Genomic DNA, 16,322 nt, shown 5'->3' on the forward strand with positions numbered 1-16,322 from the left:
GGGACACACAGTGCTGGTTGTCTCATGAGCAGAGGAAGGAAGACTGCTGAGTTCTATACCCAGCTCTGCCACTCTCTGTGAGGCCCTAGACTGGGGTAGTCAATAGGTGGACCACGGGCCAAATCTGGACCACCAGACACTTTTGAACAGACCCCGCAATCTTTTCATTTACTTATTATTATCATAATTGTTGTTGTTTTGTTATTATTATGTTCTCTGGAGTCTATCCTTGATTATATGTTGACCAAGACATTTGTACCTTGACAAAAAATAATTGGCTACCCCTGCCCTAGACAAATCAATCCACTGCTTTAAACTTCAGTTTCCCTATCAATAAAATGGATACAATACACCAGGGTGTTTTGAGTTTCATTATTATTTACTATCTGTATTACTGTATACCTAGGAGCCCTTGTCATGGACCAAGACCCCATTGTGTTAGGTGCTGCACAAACACAGAACCAAAAAGATGGTCCCTGTCCCAAGGAGTTTACAATCTTAGTATAAAAACAAGAGATAATAGATGGATACAGACAGATGGGTGAGTATAAGTAAACAATGAGAGAATATTGATCAGCATGATAGGCAGCTCCCAAGCAGCCTAACTGTTGTCAAGTTCTAGTGAGCAGCATGGCAAAGGAGTTTTGAGGAGAGATTTGAAGGTAGAGAATGAATTAGCTCTGTGGATGCTTACTGAGAGTGCATCCCAAGAACAAAGGGTTAACTAATGTTTGGGACGCACGTTGAGATCCTCCAACGTAAGGAACTACATATAAGTCTGAAATATCCTTATATGCAAACAATTATACAAAGACATAGATCTTACTCCAGGGGAGGGGTCTAGAAGAATCAGAATTCCAAGTAAAACAAAGTATCTCGACTGTAAACTGAGCAGATTTTTAAACTTTCCTGGGAAGCAAAAGTTGGTATTATCAGGAAAACATTGTACCTATCCTTTAACTTGAAAGAACATAAAGAGGATATAGGCAGATCTATTCTCTTCCACTTAGTGTGAATGGCATTTGGCAGGACAGTGCCCATTAGCACAGAACATACCCATTACATATTTAATACATTTTGTGCAATGTGGAATAGAAAATTAAGTGGGGAACTGTAAAGGTCCCCACCCAAAGCCTTTATGTTAAAAAGCAAGTTTATGTTTCCCCAAATCCCACATAAGCTAATGAATTTTTTAAATGGAACCTGTTATAACTGCATTTAGTTAATGTGCTGTCTTGTTTAGGAGGAGTTGTCTTCCATTCATTCTTAGGGGCTCTTATCATCTTTCAATGTGGATAATCTCCTGACCATATTAAAAATACATTATTCACTCAGCTCCAACTCTTTAGCTTAGCCAGAGATTTCATTATTCCCACTATAAGGACCATATGTCACATTGTGTTTGGTCTGTATAGCATCCACACTCACATGGTACTCTGTGCCTATCTCGCTCTCATGTGTACAGGAGCTGGGAGGTGCTTTTCACATCATGGATTGAGCCCTTAGATTGTAGGCTCTTTCAGGTCAGGATCCTGGTATGTGGCACAAGTAAGCTATTGCACAGCTCCATGTACACATATCCCATAAGAATAATTAATTATTATTTCCTTATGAAGCGTCATTGTCTTGAGGATTTGTGTCTGGCATGTTTTGCAATGGCTCCCAACTGGGGAGATAAGGATTTCAGGCTAGATCCTAAATTGCTTTGGGATTTTGCACACGATAGGCCTATAAAATTGCCTGATATTTGAAGAGGGCTTTTAAGTATTTGAAGAATATTTCCCCCCTTTTAATAGCTGGCTATTTTAATTTTTTAAAATAGTCCAATATATTATTATTATAGTCCAAAATATTCTTGTAAGAAGTATCTTGATCCAACAGTGGGTGCTTCTTTTTCGCCCTAAATATTAAGCTAGTGGTTGGATGAACACTAGCCATTTGTTTGAGTTGTGGCTCTTTGGGGCTCCCATATGCACATCTAGATCTGCCCAGTTAAACAGCCACATTGAAATCTTTGCCTCTAGAGACTGATCCTCTGAATAAAGATCAGTCCCTTATTCTAGTAGGCAGCCTAAAGTAATTGGGGAATAAAATTACAGCAACCTTAATCAGAGAGTGATCCAGTAGAGAGTATACCACCAGTGGTAAAAGTGCATTAAGGTAATTGATCACGTGCAGTTTAATTATACTATTCTGTATGTAAGAATCTGAGCTGATAATGTAATTTTTAAAAGACTCATTATTAACTTAGTTTTCCCAGTTTGGTGGTTGCTGCATATATTTAATTTGCTGTTGGAGTCTTAGGCCCTTACATTCTGTCTCATAGTTTACTATTGACTGAACTTCTGTCTCTTGACATCCCAGTCTGGATTTAGAAGGCCAAGGTCTGGTTCACTTGTATTGTGAACAATATTTTTTAATTATTCTGACAAATGTACTTTTCTGCAGTAGGCACAAGAGATTTCCCTGGCTTTCCAATCTTGTGTCTGATGAATATTATTCAAGAGGCTCATGTCTTTATTTAAACCAAGGTAGCCTCCTAGGCATTGTATTTGATCTGACAGAGACCTGTGCTCTACAATGCAGGTTGTGATGAGCCAAATTTTTAGAACTGAGATGCAACTCACAGGTTTCATAAGGGATTAACATAGAAACTATGGGCTTGTCTACACTACCACACAGGGTCGATCTAAGATACGCAACTTCAGCTACATGAATAGCGTCGCTGAATTCAACATACTTAGATCTACTTACCGTGGTGTCTCCTGTCAACTCCGCTTAACTCCTCATTCTGGTGGAGTACTGGAGTTGACAGGAGAGTGCTCAGTGGTTGATTTATCGCATCTATACTAGATCCTACAGGTCCTAGCATCCAGTGTTCCAAAGCCCCAGTTCAGCAAAGCATTTAAACACACTGGTGAATCAGGGCCCAATGACTTAACTTCCATATTCAAATTACAGTGACTGTAGTCTGCTCTATTTGATGCAAACCAGGTATCCAATCCTGAAAGGTGCTGATTGAAGTTAAAGTTTGCGCATGCCTGAGTGTTTGAATAACCTGACATGACTCAGGTCTTTCACCACCAAGACAAGTGTACTTGGGATAACATTAGCCTTTGTTAGAATGATTTCTGTGTCAATCCAAGTTAGAGAATAACTAAGTAGCCTGTTCTGTGTTTGGCACAAGGCATCTTGAACCCAATGACACATGGTTAAAACTATCACAAGTTACAGAGCTATTGATTAACACTTACCATAACTGTGGGAAATGAAACAATATGTACCTAGTTCTGATAGGTGCCTCATCACTATTATATCTAAGAGCCTACAGGGTCCTACAGGAGGCACCTAACGCCTGTCAAGGTCAGGTGCTCGGTGTGACCCTTAGGTTCCCAGTAAACTGCAAACAAAGCCCTCGTTTAGACAAAGATCAAATGCCCCTGATGTAGGTCTCTTTGAAATGCATAGGCTCAAACCATATTTTCTCCCAACTGTGACAATGCTATTTACTATAAGAAATTCTCCTTCAAGTCCTCCTCCTCTGGTATAGCAGATACCCTCCAGGACTGGGTATTTGGATTTTTTCTATCTTTGCCTAATGATATCACTAAATATGAGCTTTAAATATCTTTGTTATGGAGACAACACCAAGATTAATTGCTTTGTTGACAATTGTCTGAAACCTTTTTTCCCCCTTTCCCTGCACTTCGAGATGTTTAATTTAGATGCAGTAGTGGACATGCTCCAGTAAATTGATTCATAATGTCTTAAAATGAAGTTATTGATTGCCAGTATTCCATCCCTTTTGTGGTGGTACTTTTGTTCAGTACACGGTGTGCACAGTTTTTTAAATCACTAGCCCACACGCTGGGGATTCAATAGCATTCTGTTTTATATTCTGTTCAAAAGCATAACAAAACATTTATCATCAGGTTTTCTTTTCTTCAGCTACCACTGGCCTGTGGACAATTCATAGGATTTTTAACCAGGCTTTTTGCAGCAGAGCCCTCCTTTCATCATTTCTCACAGTGATTACTCTCATTACTTTCTGGTCTCTCCTTCCAACCAGGGCCGGTTCCAGACCCCAGCACGCCAAGCGCGTGCTTGGGGCAGCATGCCGTGGGGGGCGCTCTGCCTGTCGCCGGGAGGGCGGCAGGCGGCTCCGGTGGACCTCCCGCAGGCGTGCCTGCGGATGCTCCACCAGAGCCGCGGGACCAGCGGACCCTCCGCAGGCACATCTGCAGGAGGTCCACTGGAGCCGCGGGACCGGCGACTGCCAGAGCGCCCCCCGCAACATGCCGCCGTGCTTGGGGCGGCGAAATCGCCCCTGCTTCCAACCTATACTTTAGTCACAATACTAGGTCAAAATGCAGCTTCTTGGGTCCTCGTCTGACCGAAGGAAAAAGATATCCCAATTCAATTTGGATTAGAATTTATTATTTAAAAAGTAAGTTTAACGTGAAGTCCTCAGAACAGAGAGAGCACAGAAAAGAGCAGCGCCAGTGCCCCTCCACGGTGCCTTGCCAAGGAACTCTCAACCCTGAGCTAAAGGGTCCACAGCTAGCTGTTGAGATGGGAGTTGTTTCCATGGCCCTCTGCCAACACTACCATGTGGTTGTCACCTGCGATGGTGGTTTTTGGGGTGCGGATGTTAGGAATTGAAGAGTGATCCATAAGTGAGGGACTTCAGATCTAAGTACTTAGATTGTAAGCTCCTCAAGGCAGGGACTTTCTTATTGTTCTGCATTTGTGCAGCACCTAGCACACTGGAACCCTGGTCTATGATTGGGGTGTCTTGGTGCTGCTGCAGTATAAATCACAGTTAGCAACCCCTTGAGCCAGCTAGTCCTACCCCCCTACAGGCAACATTACTTGTATCTTAAAGGTCCTAGCTCATTTAATACCAAACTTAGTTAATTTTGTGTAACTGCTGTGCAGCTGTTCAGCCAGCTGCTTTTATCTTTCCATCACAGGTCATCATACAAATCTATCCATCACATTTATTACACTCGAGTGCTATTTTGCAGATTACTTTTTGGACTATAATAGCGAACACGGGCTCCCATCAGAGATCAGGGCCCCATTGTGCTGGTCACAATACACACGTACACTGATAATAAAAAAGGACAGTCCCTCCCCTCAAGGAATTTGCATGCCTACTTTGTTTCTGAAAATACTGACATGTGATTATCAGGACTTCCTCCCTTTCTTAATTAGGCTGAGAAGCACAATAGCCAGAAAGTCCTACTAGGTTCTCACTTACAGCAATATAAATCAGGAGTGTCTCCACGTGATGGCGCTCACCTCCTTGCAGAATCAAGGCCTTACTGATAATGTTCTTTGTTTCTATAACTAGGTTGGCACTGCAGATCATATTGTCCATGAAGTTTTGTACTCAGCGAAGAAATACAATAGGGGAGTAGTGAGCTACAACATCCATATGACAGCAGGATGATCCTAGTAACAGAAGCAAAAAACCTTTGGGTTTCAACCCACAGCTGTGTGAAAGGTATCTAATCTGTGATACTGGGAGTATATAACCAGGCAAGCAGCATATTTATTTACAAACAGAGGTGACTCTCTTTTATATTTAAAATCCAGATAATTGAAGCCAGAGTACTACATTCATTTAATCTATTGTTTTCTACAATGGCCCTTGAAATGTATAATGCAACCCCCATACAATGACACTTTTAATGCATATGTCACCTTTCACTCTGACATACCGAAGACTTGAGTAGCAGATGCTTGCCACAGACGATCTGAAATGCTTTAGGCGCAGCAGCTTGGGAGGGCAAGGGGAGGAAGTTGGATGGTTGAGGGGATTGTTGGTAACAGGATACAGAGCCTTTCGCTTCTCAGTCATTGGATTGACTGAGGCCCTAGCTGGTGGGAATGGCAGTTGTTCCACTCTCACAGCTGTTCAATAGCAGATGTGAAATGAGTAGAGGTTTGGGGGAGGGAGGCAGGAAGGGTGAAGGATGTCAGTTAGGTTCCCAGTGGATAAGTGTCCTCATGACTAAAACCTCCATCGTAATTGTCACCTTCACTAGCAGGCTCAGGAAAAAGGCCAAGGAATTAACTCCCCTCTCTCCACTCAGCCTAGTCCCTCCAGATCACACCAGGGGATCAGTGCTGGAGGTGTGTCATAGGAGAAGCTTGCATTGCACCTGCCTGTGCTGTATCTTCTGTGTGAATCAAGTGAGGAACCTGTCACTCTTGTACCTTTCACTAGCAGAGTTGAGTAGTTTACAAACCTTGTACAGCAGGAGCCAGCAAGTCTGCATACATCATGATGAGAGATTGGGACAGTGCAGGGCTTTCTCCCCCCTTGTTATGATTGTTCCAAGCTGATTTCACTCTGGTTTCCACTCAGATCCTTTCAAGTCCATTACACATTAACCTAAATGGTTCCCTTATAATTGGAGATAGCATGCAGACTCCCTGGCTCCTACAAAAAGCCTCATAGAAAGAGCTGCTGGAAGGATTACACTGCATCTCGCCAGGCCCACATAGCTCTGCATCTGGTAACTGTGCAGAGACTAGAGAAGGAACCAAGCTGCAAAGATCCCAATTCCCCCTGAAATCAGGACCATTGGAGCTAGGCCTGTCTACACTACAATTTTTCCCCTGTGTTTGTAACCATTCAGATTAATAGACGTCAAGGCTAAAAGGAGACAAAGTGGGTGAGGTAATATCATTTATTGGACCAACTTCTGTGGATGGAAAGGACAAGCTTTTGAGCTTCCATCCACAGAAGTTGGTCCAATAAAAAATATTACCTCACCCACCTTGTCTCTCTCCTATCCTATGACCAACACGGCTACAATAAACACTGTAAATAACAAAAGGCTGGAAGGAACCATTATAATTGTTTAGTCTGACCTCCTGTATATCTCTGCCCACCTCCCATCACTTTCATCAATACGAGAACATTTCCCCTTCCACCTATCACCAATGGCAGTATGTATCATTTGCCATCTGTCCCTGTTACACTCTAATGGCAGGCAGTATGGGAAGACCCTTCATTGGTTTAACTTCTCTAACTGGCTTCTACTTAAGTGATACTGATGTAAAGGATCCATTTAACCCTTCTTCTCTAAAATAAATATCTATTGAAATCCACTATTGAAGGTCTCTGAGGTCTGGATGTTTCGAACATGAAAGAGCTAATATTAATATTATATTGTCATTGTTAGTCCAGAGTTAAACACTCTGCTGAGATAAGGTGGGGGCAATTCAGGCCTCTCAAAACGATTGTTTCAGGCTGTTTGCAGACTCAGTGAAGCAGTGCTGCCAGTAATAAATGTCAGCAGTGTCTGTGCACTGTGCCAGCAGCTTTCTGGCCTATGGCTTTCTAAAAACAAACAAAACAACGTGTCTCAAACAGTAAAATACCTCTCATTCCAATTTGGAAAGGCATAATTATATGTTTACAGCCACTAAAAGTCTATAAATTCTTGTTGATGGAAACAATCAGATGCAATAATTCAGTTCCTCTACCTGATCTATGTACTTTTCCTTTTACTCTTTACACATCAGAGCTCTTTCAAAAGTGTCCTCTCCCCCTTCTCTCATCGCTGTGAGCAGTCTGGTCAAAGCGCATTCCTGCCTTATTAACAGCCTGATCCAAAGCCCATTGAAAACAATGGAAAGATTCCCATTGACTTCAATGCACTTTGGATCAAGACCTTGGGACTTAATGCTGCACCACTGCAATCAATGGGAGATTTAGTTGGGATGCAGGCAAGGGCCTAGGACATTGATCTTGAGATGACACAAATCTGATGTACTAAAAATTATAAGGCCTAAATCTTCTCCATGAGTAAAGGTTGAAGGATTGGGCCTCTAACTACATTCCCGAACACAGTTCAGATCTTAGATACAGTCATACAATATCAAACAGAGACAGGGTGTTGGAATGGAGAGAAGTGTAAGGAAGGAGAGGCACATATTCAGCATTTCATTCCCAATGCATATTTCAGGCACAAAACCAATGGGTCTGATTCTGATCCCACTTACACTGGTGTAAAACCAGTGTAACTCAATCAACTTAAATGGAGTTGCTTTTGATTTACGCCAGTATAAGTGAGATCAGAATCAAGCCCACTATCTGATCCATGATCTCCTAATGTATTTTGTCTGTTGCAAAGACAATGGGTCCAAAACTCTTCTCACTTATACAGGTGCAAATCAGGAGTAATTCCATCAAAGTCAATTGAGTTCTACCTGGTGTAAGAGGAGAATTAGGCCCAATGGGTCAAATTCTGCTGACAGTTACACCAGCATAAATCCACACTAACTCCAGTGAAGCCAAAGACGTTATTCTGCCTTTGCACTCATATGATAATAGAGCATAATTTACCCCAGTCTTTATTTGCAGTAAATTATTTTCATATATAGATATACAGGATTATTTCCTTTCTTGGGACCCAGCAATCTGGCTGCTAGCATCATGTCAGAGGATATGCACCATTAATTTGATAGGGAAAATGGTTGTGGCATTCACAATTTAGAGAAGCTGCTCTAATAAAGAAAAGGAATTCCAGGTAATCTTTATTCACTGCTTTAAGGCAATTTCACTGCAGTTCTCCAAATCCCCTCTTTTCCTCCCCTCTGTTCCCCATCCTGCATCCCTGTGTCTTTGGAAACCATGGACCCAATTCTCTATGGGTGTGAAAACTGGGGGAACTCCACTGAATCCAGTGGAGCTTTCCCACAGAATCTGTCCCATCATGTTTTAAGATTAATCCATTTGTCAGCCACCCACATACAGCGTATTAGCTCTCACCAAGTTACCAAGCTCAAAGCACACTGAACTCAAGCAGACTGAGAGCCTATGTAGCCCGGTTCAGTAGGCAATGTGCCATATGCTGCAGTATGCATTTTAATGGGGTCCCTTCCATCTGCGGACACAGTTTAACTAGTCCCACTATACAAGACATATTTTCACTCATTGGATACAAGACCTAGAATGTGCACGTTCCTCTCCAAGCATGTTCCATCATTACACCCTCTACCATTGTATTGTCTACAGTCAGTCTGCCATGGTGGTTGCATGGCTGAGGTATAAAGCCTCAACACATGACTTAAAACATGTTCTCAACGTTCTGGGAAGCGAGGAGGGTTTTCTTTTATAAATGGATATTTTTACATGCTGAGTCCAACACACACGCAATCGATCCATCAATCAGATCCTGCTGGGGGGAACGGAAAATCCCCCAAGCGGAACGACCCTGAGAGTCCGTTGCAATCATTACAAATGTCAGGTAATAAGACTGCATCCCAAGGCGCGTGAGGGTTGCTGTGCCAAGGCTCAGATGTAGTTCTGTGTACCTTAGGGTTGATCTGGGAAACAGATGTTTCGTCAGGCACATTTTTTTGCTAAGTTGTAAAACCCAGCGCTCTTGGGGGTAAGCTTTCCAAAGGCAATATGTGGGTGTTGCACACACACCGAGATCTCATTAACAAAGGATGGGATCCGTGCCCAGACTTTCCCAGCACCACTCTGAATCGTTAACCCTTCCAACTTTTAAAACTCCATTCGTTGCTAATTCTTCCAGCCCTTATTCACAAGCATTTTAACCCCCTTTGTTTAGGCTCAGGGCAATACCTTTTAATAACCTGAACCTTCATTTGCTAAGATGAGAGAAGAGAAGTCAGGATGGTTAACCAAGGATCTGCCTATTTATATTCGGTGTTTAAAGCACAGTCTTGCATGGGGCCGAACACCAAGACCCTGATCCAGTATGGCCCTAAGTGCTGGAACTAGGGGTGCTGCCGCACCCCCTGGCTTGAAGTGGTTTCCATCATATACAAGGTTTACAGTTTGGTTCAATGGCTCTCAGTACCCCACTATACAAATTGTTCCAGCCCCCTGAGTACAGCACTTAAGCACTAGCTTAACTTTAAGCACACAAGTAGTTCCAACTTAAAGGTAAGTATTTACCTGAGTGCTTTACTTACCTCAGGGCCTTGGTGCTCAGCACCCTCTCGTCCTGAGCCCTTGTTCAGAGCTCATCGCTATTGTCTCTAAGCACAGACTCCTAACTTAAATAGTGATGAAAAACACCGAGGGCTCGATTTTTGACTCACACCACTTTTACGCCGGTGCAACTCCACTGACATTAGTGGAGCTACTCCTGATTTACATCAGTGTAAATAAGATCAGAATCTGGACCTGAATAAGGAGGTTGGAACTGAGCCCCTGCTCTGAAGAGGCTCCTCAGGGGAGGACCAAGACTGTGGAATGAACTGCCTGGGAAACTCCAGGCCACCACAAACCTCACCACCACTTTCCACGCCAAGTGCAAAACACCTTTCTTTGACCTTGCCTTTCATAATATAAACACATAGCAACAGGTATAACAAACTACCAGAACATGACACTCCAGTGCACACACTTCTCCCTCTGGGGATAGGATGAACAAGCAACGCAGGCCAGATGTATAGTCACGTTGCTTAATGCACTGCTGGAAGGTGCTCAGATACAGCAATGAGGTGTCCATTATAAAAAAAACTATACAGACTAGAAAGAAGCCCCACACTCTCAGTTTTCCCCTCTCCTCTATATTTCAGTGAGATTCTGCCCAGTTCTTTGCTGGGACCAGAGGGGTGAGGAAGGGTGCTCCTCTCTGGCCACAGACGATCAACAGGCTGCATTTACTGGACCTGGGAACAAGAGGACCTGAGAACTCTAATCCTAAGGTAACGAGTGAAAGGAAAGTGGTCATGTGGGAAGAGGCCCAGGGAATGAAGCAGCAACTAACTGAAGGAAGCAGTACGTGGCTGCTGTTTACTGGGTCCTTGGGTTGGAACCCAGAGTAGTGGGCAGGTCCGGGTTCCCTCACTGGCCAAGTGGCCTAAGCCTCAAGAAGGGGACAAGATGCCTGAGCAAAGGGCAGGATTTAAAGGGTCCAGAGACAAGGCTGAAGACCCTGGTGAGGACAGGTAGTTTGTTGCACTTTTGCTATCCCGGAAGGGGTTCGCCCATTTTTGACTGTAGACTTGACCAGAGGGCCGAGCCATTGAAGACCTACCAAGCACCGTCAACAACCTACAGGGGGCACAGGAGCAGGAAAAGTCCTTCAGTACCAGATGCAACAGCAGGAGGTGCTCAAGAGGTGAGTGTCCCACATTACAGGCAGTAACAGCCTTTCATTTGATGGGCCGCTGACAAGGCCCATCATTCCATACTGATCTTAAAAAAATCAGATTAAGCCTGACCGAACTAGATGCAACTTCAGTGCCACTTTCCCATGAGCTTTATATAAACGTTACCCCTCCAGGTTCAGGTGGATAAATTAGTCTCCATTTCCCCTTAAAAAAAACCCAACAACATGTTGTGAAAAGTGCATAGCCATGGTTGCCGTGCGCAAGAGGCAGTGGCATTTCAATGGTGGCATAAATTATCTCTGTTCCTAATCCTGTTAAAGCAACTGTTAAAATCATTCGGCTTGTACAGGATATAAATCTTAGCAGGGTTTGTCCTGCACTCTGGGATCCTTCTGGATGGAAGGTGATATATAAATGGAGGTGATTATGACTATGAATGAGAGAATTAAAAGATCATAGTGGCTGGATAAGGAGGAGCCCTGTTAAGCCATGAATTGCAATCTCTCTGCTGCACAGACAGGATACAGTCCCTCGATAGAGGACATATTAGATGTTAAAGTCACATTTGATCTTAGCCAACCAGTGAAGACAAGTTTTGTCTACGTTGTGCAGCAGCCCGGGAAACTTAGCGGGTGTCTCTGTATCTTGCACTCTACAGGTGACACAATGGGATAATTTTGGTTCATGAATCAAGACTAGACAGACAACCAAGCTGTGGCCAAATCCATGGCAGTTTAAAGTTTTGCTCAACACAACCCTTTAAAAAGGTAGCAAATTAACAATGACCGAGGAGGTCCAGTGGAAGACTAGAGAGATCTAACCAGGGGACTTCAAGGGAATTGTTGCTTTGCACTGTACATTTAGGAGGCCTGTGCCAAGACTGTTTTGTAGTTACATAAATGCTGTGAGCTTAAAACACTCATGCACTTCAAAGAAAAACATTCTTTACTTCCTTCACTGATACCACCTCTGATTATAAAACTGAATAGCTCTTTGCCATTTATGCTGTTAGTTTAGTGTTTGAACGTCACTCAAAAACAAACTGGTCAGTTTCATTTTCTGGTTTTAATGCATTGAGGTGAATTCCACTTAAAGCAAAAGGTCTGCACAAGTCCTACACTCTATTTAACTTGCACTTCAGCTTTTTTTTGTGGAATTAAGTGAGACCTAAGTGTGCACAGGCCATGAGCTGTCTGCTCTGCAAAGAGGTGAATCCACCATAGGAAAATATTTTAATATTTGGGCTGGAATCCCACAGCAACAAAAAAGCATCTCTGTTTTTAATTGTTTTTAATATCATGGAAACATTTCCATAATGTAAGCAACCAGTCACTGTTGCATAGTTAAGGTTGAGTTCAGTTTGGCAATTAAAGCAGGGATTCAGTGATTTTATTCAAACATAACAAAAAATGTTGCCAACTCCCAATTTGATCATGAGTCATACTATATTTGGTGTATTTCTTAAAGCTCCAGCTCCCAGAGTCATGTGATTACATGAAAATCTCAGCTTTGATTTAAAAAAAAACCAAAACCTTCTAACCCTCAGGTTACAGAGAAAAGCTTGAAAATGTAAACCTAAAAGCTCCAAACCAGAAGGCAAATAAAAAGAACTAAACCATTATTATTATTTAAAATCTCATTTATGGGCAGGACTGACTCATGATTTTTAACACCAAGGATGAATATAGTGTATCCTCCCCAAAATTACAACACTTACTCTTTGCATGCAAAATTAATATTAGGTTTTGTAAAACTTTTCCCCCTGCAAAACCTAAATATGGGCCCACGTCCCTTTAAAAATACATGCACTGACGTACCTATGCAGCCGCAATTTCATCTACCTGGCTTAACCTTTAAAGAAACACTACCACCATACAGCTCAGATAAACAATGATTCAAACTAGCACAGCCTCAGCCTGACTTACTGATTTTCCCTAAATTAATTTCTTCTGTCTAGAAATGTGATTTCCTCTATCTAATGTGAATTGATCTTTTCACCGAATCTTATTTGACAGCCCTACAATTTACTGTGCAATTAACATTTCTTGAATAAAAACAGTTTGCAATGCAGACACTAATTCCAGGAGTGAACTTCAGATTTCCATATTCACTCTGACATTTCCTTGCCAAACAAAAGAAGATCCTCAAGGCAGCCTGGCGTCTTGTCTTTGAATGTCACAAACAACAAAACAAATGCAGAAAATGGAGCTTTTTGCCAAGAACTAGAATAATGGAACAATTTGTTTGATCAAGGGAAAAGTTGTTGGGGGTTTTTAAATTAAAAATATGAAACTCTACATGACACTGAGATGCCAGTGGAATACTGCAGACAAGTGGAACGTCTCATGGAAGGGAAGCAAAAACAACACAACAAAGGGACTTTTTCTACTGAAGCAGCACAGCTTTGTGTAATGGAAATGCTTTAAACTGAAAAGCTTTCTTTATGAAAGGAGCTAGTAAATGGTTAAAGAAGGAGGACACTGGACTAGGACTCAGGGGACCTTGGTTCTGTTCCTGGCACTGCCAATGACCTTGGGCTAGCCCCTTCACCTCTCTGTACCTCTATTTCCCCTCCTGGCCTTTGTTGGTCTTGTCTAAAGACTGCAGTCTCTGTGGGGCAGAGACTGTCCCTCACCGTATGTTAGTACAGCACCTATTATAACACAGTTTTGATCTCAGCTGGAGTTTCTAGGCACTATCGTAATACAAATAATAATAAATTCCATCGGCATCAATGGAGTCAGACCTGTTTAGGCCTGCAGTGAGGTTAAGAATGAGATGCCTACAGGGTGAACTGCAATGTACTCAAGGGGCTATATGCTGGTGGTAATCCGCACCTGTATCTCCCATTGACATCAGCAGCAACTGCACATGCGGTCTAAGAGTGAAAGAAGGCTCTTAATTCAATGCAACAGCCACTGTGCTCATTTCTCACTGTGAGAAAGTGCCCTCCCCCAATACAATTAAGAGTATCTAAATGACTTTCTGAACTTAGATGACTTCCTTAATTATACCAAACATTACAGTTTAATCAAGAAATCAATCTTTATACCACTACATACCCAAGGGTGCTGAGCATCCATCTAACAAGCTGGCAGAACATGATTCACTCTGTTTTAAAGGTGTTTGTGTTCTGGGTCTCTTTGGATATGTCTACACTGCATTGTAATCCCGGGTCAGTGGGACCTGGGCATGTGGACCTGGTGTTTCCAAGCCTGTACTTGAACCTACACGCTGCATTGTAAGCTTGGCTTACAATGCTGGACCCAGGTCTTGCAGCCATATTAACATGCCATAGTCCACTATGCAGCCTTTCTGACTCAGGTCTGTGGTTTGAGCTGCGTCCACACTGCAAAATGACAGGGCTTGGGTCTGAATCACAGTGGGGCTCAGGCTCTGACCCACCCTCCTAGCAGGGTTCTAGGACCTGGGTCATGAGTGCTGGCTGACCCAAGTCAGACTGATTTGTGTATGGATGGCTTGGGCTCAAACCTGAGTTAGAGCCTGAGCATAGTGTACAGTGTAGACATACCCTCTGGGGCTCAGGGCTCTGTTCCCAGCACCGTTACAAACACACTATGTGGCTTTAGCTGAGTCACTGCATTGCTCCATGCCTCAGTTTCCCCACCTGTAGAACAAGGTCAGAAGGGACCATTATGATCAGCTAGTCCAACCTCCTCCACAACACAAGCCATAGGACATCCCTGAATTAATTCCTGCTTCAAGTCCAATAGCTGTGGTTGAACTAGAGTGTGTGTCTTTTAGAAAAGCAGCCAACCTTGATTTAAGGAATTCTAGTGATGGAGAAACCCACCACAACCCTTGGTATGTTGTTTTTCTGGTTAACTACCCTCACTGTTCAAAATCTGTATCTTATTTCTACTTTGGATTTGTCTAGCTTCATTTTCTAGCCCCGGATCTTGTTATAACTTTGTCTGCTAGATGAAAAACCTCAGTTAACAGATTTCTGTTCCCCACATAGTTACTTATAGGCTGTGATCAAGTCACCCCTTAACCTTCTCTTTGATAAACGAAATCGACTGAGCTCCTTGAGTCTATCACTAGAAAGGACGTTTTCCAACCCTTTAATCATTCTCAGAGCTGTTCTCTGAACTCTCTCCAATTTTGCTATTTAATGAGCTCTGGAAAGCAGATGGAGATCTATACATTAAAAGTTCAAAATAAGAATTAGTTATTGTATTGCCCTCATCCCTTCGATTACAGTGAAATCCATGCTGGTGAGAGGTGATGAACTGAGAACCCTGATGGTTGGAGGCCTCTACCCATAGTATAATATGAGCAGTAGCTGTTCAAGCTTCTCAATAGATCACCCTCTCAGTGTGCCTCAGGATTACCCACAGCGGAGAAAGGGGAATCCAGTCTGCACTTCTGCTGAGACAGCCAACAAAGGTAGCAATTATAGTGATGGTCTTTAAGATACAGACACATGTCCACTAGTGACATAACTTAACTTAAACTGGAAGCTCATTTCAGGTAGGCTATCAAATAGCCTTCAGATGGTAACAACTTTTAGTTACTGGTAACTTGCCCTGGATCAAACTGGTGATCCAGAAGTGAAAGGTCCTACCTGTTACCAATCCAACCAGACAGTACACCAAAGTGTACTGGTTTTATTAAGATACGGTGTGCTGGTGTTGTAGGTGCCTCACAAACACATTATGAAACCTCCTTCTCAACATGCATAACTCACAGAGTCCCATTATGAAAGGCTTTGCCTGATTTTGAGACTCAAGCTCTTTCTCTTTCATTACAGTCACACAGAGAATTGATTAAACGACCGGCAATGTCCATTGCATCACTACTTTTTCAGGATTATCCAATTCCTTTAACTCAGCAGTCCTGCCATTCCACCCACCCACACCTCAATGCCTCTCATCTCCTGCCCCCTCACCCCCCACCCCACCCCGGGTACTTATACAGAAGAAATAACTGCCACAGAAGCAGTTGTACATTCTAAACCTTCTCAGCACGACTCCTATTTATTTCCAAAGGCTACGCCCTGCTCTGGCAGCCCTGTTAGTTGGAAAAATTAGTATCCAACATGATAACATCATTGGGTTAGGGCCCAGAGGCAGGTCACAGCCCCTTGTTATGTAGAGTCATGCTTTTGCTTAATCCCATCAACTCCCCTCATTCCCCCGAAGTACCTTCAAGATGGACTCCACTGTGCCTTCTTCCTGTTGAGT

At 42.9% G+C, this 16,322-nt stretch overlaps 1 protein-coding gene and 1 long non-coding RNA gene across 6 annotated transcripts in view; one reads left to right on the top strand and one right to left on the bottom strand.

Moving 5' to 3' along the window:
- Nucleotides 1-16,322, bottom strand: part of DHX40 (DEAH-box helicase 40) — an 87,156-nt gene that overhangs the window by 30,366 nt on the left and 40,468 nt on the right. The window lies entirely within an intron of this gene.
- The window catches only part of LOC120387350, a 28,372-nt gene that overhangs the window by 8,576 nt on the left and 3,474 nt on the right, over nt 1-16,322 (top strand). Inside the window, exons 3-5 of one of the 2 annotated variants that reach the window (XR_005590134.1) lie at nt 5,357-5,509; nt 10,579-10,707; nt 11,006-11,123. This is a non-coding gene — a long non-coding RNA (uncharacterized LOC120387350). The remainder of the gene's footprint in view (nt 1-5,356; nt 5,510-10,578; nt 10,708-11,005; nt 11,124-16,322) is intronic. The other variant, XR_005590135.1, reaches the window with a different exon arrangement.

This window comes from Mauremys reevesii, linkage group 20, assembly GCF_016161935.1.
Source record: "Mauremys reevesii isolate NIE-2019 linkage group 20, ASM1616193v1, whole genome shotgun sequence".
Lineage (NCBI taxonomy): Eukaryota > Metazoa > Chordata > Testudines > Geoemydidae > Mauremys > Mauremys reevesii.